Source organism: Synchiropus splendidus, chromosome 10, assembly GCF_027744825.2.
Source record: "Synchiropus splendidus isolate RoL2022-P1 chromosome 10, RoL_Sspl_1.0, whole genome shotgun sequence".
In the NCBI taxonomy this organism is placed as follows: Eukaryota; Metazoa; Chordata; class Actinopteri; order Syngnathiformes; family Callionymidae; genus Synchiropus; species Synchiropus splendidus.
The window spans coordinates 9,001,172-9,015,802 of record NC_071343.1 but is presented as its reverse complement, the minus strand read 5'-3'; the positions used below and the strand labels follow the sequence as shown (position 1 = coordinate 9,015,802).

The 14,631-nt window shown below is 41.0% G+C and overlaps 1 protein-coding gene across 1 annotated transcript in view; it reads left to right on the top strand.

The window, feature by feature from the left end:
• Positions 1-467: 467 nt before the first annotated feature.
• LOC128766225 (dehydrogenase/reductase SDR family member on chromosome X-like) overlaps positions 468-14,631 on the top strand; it is a 34,733-nt gene continuing 20,569 nt past the window's right edge. Inside the window, exon 1 of the mRNA XM_053877693.1 lies at positions 468-895. The gene's annotated coding sequence lies outside the window, so the exon portion shown is untranslated. The remainder of the gene's footprint in view (positions 896-14,631) is intronic.

Below are 14,631 nucleotides of genomic sequence, written 5' to 3'. Positions count from 1 at the left end.
CATCCACGTGGAGGGGAATAAATCCCCTCCTAGATCAAGTCACTAGTGTTGCTCTTTCTGCGCCTTGACATGGGTGACGAAAGACATGGAGACTTTTGCCGTTTGCTTATACTTTATTTCGTCCCAAAATGAGTGTAATTGAGCTCAGATTGGATGAAACTGCTTTGATCCCAGTTCAAAGTCGTCATTCGAACAGACTTTTTTCCAGATTCTGGACCCATCACCAAGATCAAGATTCAATTCTGTAACACTGCGCGCAGACGAGTGCACGCAAGCGCGCACGCCAGTGGAATTTTAATCAACCTGTTCGCAGGATCTCTGCAGTTGAGCACCAGGACAAACTTCTCCCTCGGTTGGATCGCATCCGTCTATTTTTGCACGTTATCATCTCTGCAGATACGCGCGACAGGCGGGCGTAGGAAGAGAGAGAGAGAGAGAGAGAGAGAGAGGAATCGGGGACAGACAGCCCACCCCTCGCTTCCTCTAACAAGGGAAGCCCCCCGCGCACGCACCGGCAGCAGTCGCGCTCGTGTCTCCGTGCGTGTGAGCAGGACCCTCAATGTGTGTGTGGGCGCGCGTCCAAGCCCCGGGCTCCGTCCTCAACAGTTGCCACCGGAGCGGAGCAGAGGAGCGGAGGAGGAGGAGGAGGAGAGCCGGAGAGGCAGCAGACTGAGGACGGACGGACGGACACGCCGCTCTGCCCGGCTCTGCTCTTGACATGCAGTCGCTCATCTCTCCGGTGACCAAGGCCATCCTAGTAGCGCTCTTCATCTTCGCCATCCTCCTCATCCTCTACGTGATCCTGTGGTACATCTGCAGGGACGTGGACTGCGACCACGGCATCTGAGGATCCCCTTCCACACGGAGTCACCACCAACGAGACCCCGGACTCTCTGTGAGTGGACCATTTATTTACTTTTTAAAAAAAAAATCTCCTCACCGCCGGCGTGAACGTGCGCATCGCTGTCGTGCGTAATTGTAAATCCGGCGCGCGCCTCCGCCGGCTTTTTTTCAGCCTCACCTTGTTTGTTCAACTCAGCCACCGCGATTCAATATTTAACCACAGAGGTGCGCGTGAAATCCCCAAAGGTGCTCCAATGTCACCAGGAGAAATCGGTGCGCATGTGTGGACTCTCCTCAATTAGCGGAGAAACCCGCCGCTGACATTGCGGTAAAGCGGCCGCCGAGTCCCGTAAGGTCAAGAACAACAGTGTTTACCTGGGGTCGCCGATAAATCAGCAGCCGCAGTTCATGTCTAGTTCATCCCTGTCTCGGAGGAAGATTCCACTTTCCGACGCGATAACAGGATTAACTCCATTTGGCTCGTGCGCGCCTTGTTTTGAATGTTTCCACCGCTTATCACGCGAAAACCCCGGCGATGCTTTCACGCGTTTTTTATCCCCCTTGACATTTTTGGCGCCTGTTCTGACGTGTCCAGGCTTATGGAGATGTTGTCTCCATAGACACAAACAAACACACACACGCACACGCGTCCATTGTCCAAGCCTAATGAAGGTGCTCTCAACATTGCAGGCACGTTGGCTCCTAATGCCTAAAAGCTGTCACATGGCATGTGGAAGTGCTAAACGTGCAACACTCACACGCTTCTATCCGCATCCAATTGCGCTCAAAATATCTGAGGAATTTCTCCGAAGTGAGGGATGTGAAGGGCAAACCAAGGACGCCTAGCTGAAAAATGTATTCAAGTGTTTCTCATGCTGGATTTTTCAGCACAAACAACACAAAGTTTGGGAGTCATGCCGGCCTTTTCCTCACGTCAGCTCACTGCATGCAACAGTGTTTAGAAGCGCAGACCCTGCCGCATGTGCGGGGAGTGAAGCTGTGCAGCGCCAACCTAGGAAAGGACTTGGAATCCACGAGCAGCCTTCTTGTTTTTACATGATCCCTTCAAGTACTTAGACTCAGAATATGTGGGAAATATTGCATTGCCAGTCACAGCGCAGCCGCTGATTCAATAAAAAATGTAGAGCACAGGTGTCAAACTCGAGGGCTGAGGGCCAAATGTGGCCTGCTGACTTATTTATGTGGCTCGGAACAGCTGTTAAAATTAAATTCAAGTGTGGAATATAAACTAGATCGCCCTTTACTCAGTTGACTTTATTATTTTATTTATTTTTTATATACATTTTAATTTGCAAAGTGGCTCACTCCTCATCATCAAATGTGTGGATTACTTTTTCCCTTAAATGGCAACCATGAGTTGTGCGTATGAACATAAAAGCTGTGCGACAAATTGCAAAGAAAAGTAGTAGACTGGGGAGCCAGATGTACAGTCGCTACACTATATACACCAGGGGTCTCAAACCTGTCCTCAAGGGGCTGTCAGACTGGTGGTTTGTCTCAGCCGACACCTCAGTGGTTAAACTGTGTGATTGATCGGTTAGAAAAAAAACCCCACCCAGTCCAGCATTTGTGGATCAGTTTGAGACCCTACTGTTGTGTGTGAGTATGTGCTAGTTACTGTCCATATAATGGTCATTGCAATTGCCCAGCCATCAAAATAGTTTTGATCTCAAGATGTAAAGGGATGAAAATGATGAGCTTTTTTTTAAAATTTATTTATAGATTATAGCTGTACAGATGCTTTCCCTCTGACATACAGTAAGTGTCCAAAAAATTAGACATGGAACTAGTGCCACATTACATTTTTCCCATCCATCTTGGACTGAGTTTAGTATCGATTTTGACACTTCTGGTACTTCACCTTTTTCTCATGCTCTTCTTTGCCAATCAAAAAAATATATAAACTCCCTCTCGACAGTCTCAGGCACACAATGCCACCCAAAGATTTTGAAGCGAAAACCTGCTTATTTTAAGCTGTATGGTGCCCCACTCTGGGTTTTTTTTCTAAAACCCATAAGCTGCCTAAATACAAGACATCGCCATGAAGGTGACTTCACAGCCTCCTGAAGCTGCTGTGCATGTATCCGGGGTCAGAAATGATGACAGACCGATACCTAAGCTCATCATTTCAGTCACCCTCAGCCTTTAAGACAGATCAGTACCCTCAACTGCCTGCATTTGTACTCTGCTGTGTGTCGGTTTGTGGGGTCTGTTAAAATGCCAGCATGTGTCAGCGTGGGAGGGTTAAACACAGACAAGCTCGGGAACGACAGATGCAACCAAAAAAAATAAAAAAAATAGTGGAGCAGAGAAGGCTCATTGGGACAGCTAAAGGGACAGGTGTGCATGTCTGTTTGTGCACCTGCGCTATGTCATGCCATAACAGCATATTAACGGTGGACTCATTCATCACGTGCTGCATTCTTATTAAATCATTCTGGAGAGAAAGCAATTTCAGGCAGAGCCATGTTTGCCATTACATTATATTAACTGATCATGCCCCGATAACCTTCAATCCGACAGTAACTTGTGTCTTTATGTGTAAATGACGCCTGCTGAAGCCCCACCTCACGTCTTAAATGAAAGAGTGGGTGATTCGGATTATTGATTTCTTCTGATGTCAAAAGACAAGACACTAAATCACCACAAATAGCGTTTCACACTACCCCCTCCCTTACGACGGCCTTTTTTTCTTCAACAGAAGTTCTGATAAGAGCACGAATCACAAATGTCAAGATTTCTTTTTTGTTTGAGTAGCTTTAAGGTCACAGAGCAATTGCTGCGCTACATCACAATGGCTAGAGAAGCATAAATAAAAGCACACGTTGGCATTTTACAGTTCCGAAATCCAATTTATTTGGCAATTTCTTTTAAGGATACTCATTTTTAAAAAATATTGTCAGTGTTGGCTGCATCTTCTTCATCAAAGAGTCGCACAGACTAGAATTTATTTTACGTATTTCAGCTTTCTCTGGGCTCTTTGAATGCCAGACTTCAAAGGCTTCTCAATCACTTTTACTTTATATTAGCGGAAAATTAAATAGCAGGGAAAAAAAGAAAATTTCCAGTGTCCAACAGTCAATTGAATATCACTTTTTTAAAATAGTACTTTGCATCCTCCCTGTCCATTTTGAGCCTTGCCTCTTTAACTTCTCCACATCCGCTGCCCCTCTCCTAAGCTCCACCTGCTCCTACAGTACACCCTGTCTGCACTCTCCTCTTCACCTCCGTCTTCCACATTCACACGTGTGTCCTGCAAGCTATGGAATTGCAAATACAATACAATATTAGAAACTGTATAAAGTGTATCCATTTTTATGTGGACAAACTAGAAATAATTTACATTTGAACCAGAAGCTGTTGCCAACTAGGTGGACTGCCATATCGTTGTGGTCATTTCTGTCTTCTTTTTTTGTTTGTGTCTTTTTTTTTTTATCGTCATACATGTATTTTGCTCCTGTTTGCTTAAACTCAACGCCCTTTTTGGTCCTATTTTGGAAAATAATGTCATGGGAGGGATAGTATTTGTATTAATTTGGGCAGAATCTGTTTCAGAATCTGCATAAAACTAATGAAAATACATTTTAAAAATCAATAATAAAAAAAATAAATTACAAATCCAAAATATTTAGTTATTCATTCTTTTGGAAGAGTTCATTTTACCACAATTTGCTTCCATTTCATTAAAAAAAAAAGTAAAATCTGTGATCATGTATTCATAAATTGAAAAATTGGTCCACTTTTCAGTTCTCTTAAATCCAACTGGCTTGACTTTCTGAAGACACTGAAGCGAAGATATTATTTTAAAAACCCCAGAAAGATATACTGAAGATCTCAAAACAGACAATGAGCTAATGTCTTCAGCCAAAAAATGGTCCAAATTTATTTAACAATTCGCTGAAAATTAGCAGCTTCAGCAGGTTCTTATGGATCTAAAAATAAAAGTTCATTTGGCAGATGTTTGTTCATAAAAGCAGTTATGTATCACCTTCCATGGTATTAGTTGCAATTTGCACTCACATAATGAAGTTGTTCGGGGGCAGTAGCTGCTTCCTGCTGCGACGCTCCTTAAGTCCCCTCATATTTAAAGCAGATTAAAATACAGCTTGTCCCGGATCGGAGTCTCAAATAAGTGGCTGCTGAGGTGCTAGCGTGTCTAAACCGAGGATAATGAGAAATGTGGGGCTGTTATGCTGGAGATTTGCGCAACAATGTGTAGGCAAAATTGGGATTGTTTTAATTTCATTTCTGTCCCGCTACAAAGTCAATTGAAATAATAGATATATCTGAAAATAGAGCTTGTTATCTCCAAGTTCATGCTCCATAAGTGTAAGACTCAGTGACTTTATCATCCTTTAAAACTCTTTCTGTCCGTTTGACGGCTACGTTGTTCAGTTTGAAGTGTGAAAGACAAATTATTTGACAAATCAGATATGCATTAATTTTGTTCCGCTTCCATTTATCTAAAATTTAAATGGCTATTCAGATTTTTGTCCCTCTCCTCAGTCTTCAAATGGGCCCTTGAGCGTTTCAGGGCAGCCCGATGTCGCCACTACGCCCTCGCCCTGAAAGACTGAAACCCAAATTGGCTTTCAGAAAAGATATAATCCTGAAGCGCACACACACCTCAAAGCCATAAAAATAGATTGTCAGTGACTCAGCCGTTATGTAAAGTCCATCTCTGATAGGACCGCCCGGGGCCGTTTTTGTCAGTTTAGCTTGACGGTGCTGGAACTGAGGTGACACATGTCTACTCTGTCCGAGCCTCAATACACTCTCACACACACATTTTCCCCCGAAGAACACATGCAAGCTTTTGTCACTCGTTCCTTCGGCCCGTTCCCAAGTGTCCCCGCCCCTCAACCCCCAGCGGATAGTATGATGTGATACAGTGAGCGTAATGAATTCCCCGCAGCTCAAAAAGCAAACTTTATTTTCATTTAAAGGGCAGGGAAGCACCACGTCCGCTATGAATCACTTCCGCTTCCCACTGTGTATAGGTCTACGAACAATACTACGAAGCCTGAGTAACCCATAAATTGAGCTGGTTGTTTTTGTTGCGCTGGCATACTTCCTATATCTCCACGTCCCAAAGCAGACAGATGTGTTGTCTTCTTGTATAATTACCATCTGGAGTGCTTTCCACTGGGAAAACCGGAACCTGTTGTTCTCCATATTTTAATTATCTTCCATCGTAATCTATTGTCCTGGCGAATATTTCGGGGAAACTATCCCTCTCCTCACACAGAATGCTCCAAACATCAGTGTTCCATGAGAAAATAGGGACAATTTTATTGAGGATCTGTGGATTTGTTATAGAAGAGAAGAAACTTTATAGACTCATTTAGTGAATTCTCTCAATGACTCTGTCTGTGGTGCAGCAGGGTCTCGTGGCGAGCTCATATCTCTGTGTTGAAGTACTCCATCAGATGTCCAAGAAGAGGCACGTCCACTCTGATCTGCCTTCTGACCCTCACAACACAGCACTGGCTTAGCTCACGATGATAAATGGCTGAACGGTTGGATGAATGGAGTCCTCTAACACGGGACCTTTTGCTCAACGTTCGAACCCGCGAGGCACATTGCGTTCAGTCGTGCTCTCCCTCCTACGCCATGTTGGTATTTACTCAAAGTCAAGTTCTTTGGACCCAGATTCTTCAGTTCACTCTGTTGATGTGGAAAGAACGAGCTGGATTATTAGACAAAATGAAGAAACTGACATGAAAGAACGACTTTTATGGATCTCAAAATGTCCCACATAAGTCTGTGATTACAATCTTGAATGCAAAGGACAAAAAAATCCAAATTTGGGCCAAATAAAGTAACACAATGCCACAATTATGTTGTGATGTCACAGATTTTTAACTTGTGTTTGTCTCTCTTTAAGAAACAGCATATGTCGGTTACATTTTAAAACTGTTTTCAAGTGAAATAAACTTCCGGATCATGTTCTCTCTTCACTCTCTGTCGAGTGAGAATTGCAGCACCTGCAGTATGTTGCATTCTGGAGAATTCGTAAATACACTAAAAATCCATGTGACTGTGGTGCAAGAATGCGCTGTTGTTGTTGATCATTCGTTGTTGTTTTAGCATTGCTAAAGAAGCTTGCTAGAGACTTGGGAGCTCAGATGTCCCCACACCTCTTGAATGCAGTAGTATTCTCAACAATCTCATTGAACATCAACAGTCTATTGAAGGCACATTCATGGCCACTTTACCTACAAAAATGTATGCGTCCTTTTCAAACGTACATATCAATATCGATCATCGGGGGGCACAGCCCAGAGTCAATAATTTATGACGGTAATAAACTACTACGACAACTGTGGAAGAATTGATAATGTACCTCTTGCACAAAAGAGGAAAACGCAGGCAGCGTTGTGGGAGGCAGTGGTCCAACATTGTGATGTCTTCTTCATGTCTCATTAGAGCTACGCATCGGGTAGTAACAGCAACACTGCCCCCATGGTTTCCGGTGGTACTGCTCCGTTTCTATAAGCTTTGCGGAAATGTGCAGAAATATGGATGGAATGAACGCAGTGCATAGACATATCCGTCCATATCGGGATCCGTACGTAACATTGAGCAAAGAAGTGCCTTAAGAAGGAGCTGCTTGGCAGAGGTCTGCAATCTCTGGAACTTTGGCTGGAACTTTTAGGCATTAGGCAACACTTCCACCATGATGTTTAGGTTTATCAATATGATCATTCTGGTCATAAATATTAAAATGTGATTCATCCCTTCTACTTCTTCAAAAAACTGATCGTCTTCAGGGTTAAAAATGTTGGGTAAGAGAAGAATTGATATTCTGGTTGCAGATTGTGCTGTGATATTTAGTACGCCGTATTGTTTTCCATTCTCCCAACACTGTTTTACAGCTTTCCACAGTGCTGCCGTAATGATGAGATTTCTCAGCTCTGAGACAAATAAAGGATGACTCTCAAATCTCCCTGGGAACAATTCTGCAATCTTTTTAAGATAACAGCATATGGTGCTTAAAGTGAAATACCCAGTGAATCATTATTTTTTCATATCATATTGCATTACACCAGGAGGAAACTACAACAGAAAAGTGTGCTCCCTCAGTGTTTATGTGACCGCATGACTGCGCTGAGGTAGAGGTGTTGTCAGGTTAAATGCGGGGGGAAGTGAAGGACTTGAAGCCGAGGAAGCAGAACACGCAACGCATCACCTTCAGGGCTCACTGTGCTCATGCAGACCTGAAGCTTAAGAGCATGCAGCTTCACAACCATACCTGTGTTCTTATCATATTTGACTAATATCAAAGAGTAAAGACAGAGTGTGCCCACATAGGAAACGATAAGGGGAGTAAAAGCGTTGTGCGGCAGTAAACAGAAATGTTTCCAATTGAGGTGCAGTCAAGCTCAAATATCCAGAGGAAAACATGTAAACAACAAAACTAGGGCAACCTGTGCCACACTGACTCTGTTTTAGGTTGTGTATATATTGATGTTTATTAATAATGATGAGTGTCTCATATTCTAATGGTGTCTAACTGAAGACTAAATCAAATATTGATTCAAAAAATGATGTTTGTATTTTAAGGAAGATGGTGTCGGTCATTCATTTCTGCAGGACAAACATCATTTACCCCAGTTGAGACGGTTGTTTTTGTTGCCGTTGTCTCTATGCCAGTCTGTTAGCTAAATAACTAAAAATTACTGACATATTTCAATGAATTTTTCATTTGCACATTCGTCACTGTCATTTGTCCAGATTAGAAGAAACCGTTCTTGCTCTTGTGTGTGGTGCGGTGCACATGCGATTCCCACAGTGCTACTGCCACCTGCTGTCCCTTTGAGCATGTTGCTATCAATGATATTTCAAGTGCTGCAAATGCTATGGTATAATATTTATAAAATTAACGTAAGGCTATAAAACAAATGAATATATAAATAATGATGCTTGGCACGTGCGCTTTCACTCTTCAATAATCGTAATAATAATAATTCATTTTTGAAATCCACAATGAATGAAGAAAGATATTTTTAAATATCACCCAACCTTGTGTTGTAGTGTCATTTCCTATTTCTTGATTATTATTATTCTATTGCATTTTAATTAATAATGAATTAATTTCAATTGTCCATGTTTATTTTTTTAATGATTCTTTACCCTCAGTAACTTACTGTGCCCCTTGCAACCAGTATTTATTTGTACCTTTCTTGAAAGGATGGAGGGATATTCAATGACAGCCACAATTGTGTCCTTGCCTGGTCCAATTCTATTTAACCTTCCTGAATATATCTCTGACAAAAGATGATAATTTCACTAATATTTAAAGAAGCACTATTTACAGAGAGCAACTGGTGGTTTAATAATTTAAAAGCAGTATTAATGACACAATTCAACTGTGAAAAGAGAGCACTTTCGTAACTTGGCCCTGCATTCATGCCTAGTTTTCTGCAGTTTATTCCTGGCATGTTGAGGGTGTCGGGACCCTAGATCCATTAAAAACCTATATCTAACAGTCACAAGACTTTAGAGCCTCTTTAAATATGTGTTCTTGTTTGGGGACATTGATCAAGAGCAAAACAAAAAAAATGATGTCTCAGTGAGTTCCAAACTGAGCTTCACCCACACACACATGCGTTGCGTCGGAGTTTGCGTGTCTAATAATTGGAGATAATGACAGACTTAATTTGTGCAGGCAACTATCCCTCCTACCGCTCCTCATTCTACAGCTACTCATGGAAAGACATCTACTTCCTGGAGGCAATGAAGGGGAACGAGGCTGAAATGTGGGCCGTGCGCACGCAGATGTTTATCCTAACAATGTGATGAATAAACGGTACACGCATAGAAATAACAAGCATTCACATGTATGCATCCAGACACATGAAAATATCTGCGGGCGATAAAAAAAAAAAAAAAAAAAAACGCCTCCAGAAGCAGCTCTCTTCCGACAGGGAAAAATGCTTATTATCGCTCATGGAAAGCCGTGCACATCACTCCGGGTACATGTGGGGAAATGGAACGAGGAGTCAAATTCCCCAATTAAACTGAAATAAATAATGGAATTAAGAATATTAGCACGTTTAATACTGTATGATACATTACAGTCACAGGTATTTAGGAAGTCGGAGAGTTATCCCAGCTAGTAAAAGGACTCCCATCACATATACAATCCCATTTTGTATTGCAGCAGCAGAAACTCAAAACTTGACGGTTACACAGTAAGAGCAAAAAAATGTATTTTTAAAATGTATTATATTCCTATTTGAAGCAGTTTATATAATGTTTGTCTTGTTTGGAGTTGTGATATGCATCTATACTATTAGCTTAGACCCTCAATATTCTCGCTTTTTCTTGCTCATAGTCATCGCAATAGGCTCAACCATCATGCGAAAAGCATAAGTCTTCTCACGCTTTAGTGTCAAGACTGTTCATGACACACACCAAAACTGACATTTCACCTGCTGTCTCCTCTTGGTGGCAGTTGTTTGGCCACAACAGCGAATGACTGTCGCAGTATGCGCCGAGCAGTTTCACTCCCCGTTTTCTCCTAAGACGTAGCAAATATCTTCCAGGTCCACGTCTCAGCTGGAATAAATCCAAGCCTAGATTATTTCAAGCGGCAGGACACACATACACGCGGATCCTTCGGAGCCTGTTGTCAGGGTGGATTTACCAAATGTGACAAGTTTGGATTTGCAGCCAGCCAGTTGGTTGTCATATAAGACTAGGCGACTCATAGTTAGAGCTGTTTTGATGCTGTTCACTTGCTGTTTACATCACATACTGTCCTGGCCTGGCTGCGTCTTCAGGTTTGCGCATACTGTACGCCTTTAACTGTGCGTTTGTGTGTGTTGTGTTGTCTCAATGATCTTCCATCAAACCTTGTATCCATCTAACAGTCATGCGTGAGATGCAATTTCCTTTGAACAATAGTTGGCTGTCTCACACTGGTGACCCTTGGCTCCTGCGACTGCAGAAGAAATAAAGAGATATGTGAAGTCGCACGCGACGTATTTGCTGGAGAGACAGACAAGACAGAATATTTCTGCCTCAATCCGAACAATAAAACAAAACATAAACAATAAAACAAGCATAAATAAAACTAAAATAAAAAATAATAAAAAGTAAAATAACATGGAAAAAATAAATTAAATTAAATTTCAAAAAACATTAGTTCACAATTACTCAAATTTTGCCACACTGAATATATACATCCTAAATTAAATAACTGATATATCAGAATAACATCAATAATAACTGTCAAAACATAACATTTTGTTTATTTTAATGTCAAGTTCCACAATGACTGTGCAAAATGACACATTTATTTTATTATTATTAGTAGTATTATTAATAAGAATTGATTTATTTATTTTTCCCTACTTTAGTAGTCGGACCAAAATAGAAAAAAGTTACACATTTCAGAAAAGAATGTACAAATGTGAAATTCAAAGACAAATTTATTAAGTGCGTAAGTTTAGAATACTACTGAAATGTGCAAGTTATTTTTATTTTTATGCTGATTCATAGAAAAACCTCCATATAATATTGTCCATCCAATACATGAAAATGCTAAACGTAAGACTGAGGAAATTGAAGGAAATATACAATATGTATTTTTGTTTTTACATCATGTGAATGTGACGTGTCACGTGTAGCCGCTCGCTGATGCTTGGTGTGCGGACTCTTGATTCCTTGTAAGAATTCATAAATGACTGGTCATATAAACAATCATTTCTTGGTGACTAAGTTGGAGCTGCCAAAAACTAGAGAGCGCCAGACTGCGTAGGTTCCTTTGCCTTCCCGATAATTCGCACTGAATACTCCAGACTAAAGAGAAATAGTTGTAATTGAGATAAAATGGAGCGCTTGAGGAGTACGGCTGTTACCAGTGCCAGCCAAACACAAGCCTTCCTGGCAGTCGACTGTCTCTTCGGGTTGCTTTTTCTCAGGCTCAGGAAAGCTTTGATGAAAAGCTTGTCGGTGACGACACAGTTCTGCTCTGATCCATGTGTCTTTTTGGAGTGGTGCTCTCTCTTGCAACAAGGGACTTGACTGTGATGGGTGTGTGCACTACACCACTGCTTGATTTGTGACAATGTTTCAAATGTCAACAAGTATTTCATGTGTTTACAATATTAATATCATAGCTGCAACACAAAATAGACACAGTGTGACCTCCCACATCCACCACAATGGTCACTGATCGGTTGCTTCAATACAGTGTTGTAGTTCAGTTATAGTTCAGTGATCACAAATCTTTCAGTTCAGTATTGGAGCCAATAGAAGGACGGTAATCCAAGCACAAAAACATGTTTATTCGACTTGGAATTCATTTTGCTCAGCTCGCTAGTTCATATTTCCCTCGATAACAAAGTGAAAAATGTCTAAGCTTAAATGGCATGTTTGCATGCATATATAAGGTCCCATAAAGAGGAGTAAAGGTAGGGCTTATACCGCTTCATTACCATTCTGAGCGGTAATTCTGAGGCAGGAGGAGTTGTTATGGTAAAGAGTAGTATGTTAGAAAAGCGTGAATTAAAGCGAAGCTCACCTTAAGTCTATCATCAATGTGATCAGTCCAATAAAGCATTTGCATTTTAATTGGTGCATGTTTGAGTTCGGTGAGCTGTGAACAATTCAATGTCAGTAAAGTGCGTTCTGTATTTAATTAAAATCATTAAGGTTGGTCTAGAAGATTACATTTTGTAATGAGCCTAGCATTGAGTCTTCCTATAGAAGCCTGTTTCATAACATGTTACCTTTGCTGGTCAGTCCGTTGGTCATTGCTGAATATGGAACAAGATTCAGTGTCTTTGGACTTAGAGAAATTGAATAAAAACTGAGCTGGATCACAGCAGTGTAGGTTCAGACGCAAACTCTGTCGACCTGTTGGTGATGTTATATGATGCAGCTTCACTTCCTGCTTTAGATAAACATCATAAAACCCTAAAACTGAAATAAATAGTTGCACCGTAGATTAGGTAATACATGGAACCATACATAAACTTCTTATTTGTTTGTATATTAGCTACCTATTAGCTTGTAGTGAATGATTCTAAGTGGTTCACGTCTTGTTAAGCCCAACTACATTTAACCAAGGAATACTCACTGAATGTTCGCTCTAAATAACACTGTAATTACTAATTATTTACTGTAAATAAGCTATTAATTACTTTAATAATTGTTAATATGTGTTTCCAATCAAAACTATTAGATCATTTGTACATTTCTTTTGAGCCAATCGTTGTCTGTTATTGACGCAAATCGCAGTGAAGTGAAAATATTGTGACATGTCTTTTTGCAAAAGTAAAAGAAAATCAAAACCACACAGTGTGATGTCATCAATTGGCGACAAGAAGGGACAGGAATCATTCACAATGTTCTTCATTTTTATGATTAGAAACTGAAAAATTCACGAGCGCCTAATCCCCCATAACGCAACAACATCTTCTTCCAGCTCTGTGATGTACATATTAATTTAGGCTGGTCACTCCCTGCACATAAAAGACTACCTCAAAGTGTTGCACTGGTCCAGAAACAATCCTCCGACAGCTCATTCGGAGAAATAATGGATCAAACTCGGGTGTCATGTCTCTATCTAGTATGTGTGATCTTTTTCTCTGGCAGTTAATGAGACAGTCAGAGCTGAGGGGAGCAGTATGCTGGATCTACAGAGGAGAATCACACGGCACATCAAGCAGCCAAGCAGCAGCGACCAAGCTCCTCCATCACACACTAATGATACCTGAACAGCTGCAGTGGTAGTAGATAAGAGTCACAGATCCCCTTTATTCAAGGTCAATGAGTCACACAACACAACGCCGAGTGACATCAGATGCCAACTCTGCTGCAGTTCCAGTGCATTACAGAAAAGCAACAAAACTCGGTGAGAATGTGTGTGGGGAACCTGGCACCCCAATTAAACCCCTTATTCATTTGTGAAATAAAATATGAAGCGGCTGTTGGTACATACAGAGCAGGGCTCTGTATGTACCAACAGCCGCTTCCGAAGTGACATGCATGTGTTTATTTTTTTGGATGTGGCATGCATGACTTTTTTTTTTTGCCCGAGATAACTATCTCGAGATAATTTTTATCTCGTGATAATGCGTATCTTATCTCGTCCTCCTGGAACCTCTATGTCTCCCATGGCTTCGTAACTGTTCGTCAACGTTGTCAGTCACTGTCTGCAAGTCTTTGCGCTTTTAACACTCTGATCAAGTGCCTTCTACTCAAAATAATACCATATGTGGCTAAGCTGAACGTATTACGTGTCCCTGGAAGCGACATGCATGACTTTATTTTTTCTATCCCAAGATAAAAATTATCTCGAGATACAAATTATCTCAAGATAACATAACATGTGGTATTATTTTTGAGTAGAAGCCACTTGATCCGAGTGTTAAAAGCGCACAAACTTTGCCGTCGACAATATTCTGACTTGCAGACAGCGAATGACAATGTTGACGAACAGTTACGAAGCCATGGGAGACATAGTGATTACAGGAAGTAATCGTTTCTTGAGATAAAAATGATCTCGAGATAACTGTTAAAAAAAATAAAGTCATGCATGTCACCTCCAAAAAAAAAAACAAAACACATGCATGTCACTTCCAGGGCTCCGTAGGTACACTATTCTATTTGACAATGAATCTCCATGATCACGTTCCAAACGATTTTATTTGAATTTTAACATCATGTGTCTGTAATAAAATAAATGTGTTCGGCTTTTAAAGCCATTTTAAATGTATTTCAGTTCATGTGCAAGTTATGATTATATAGATA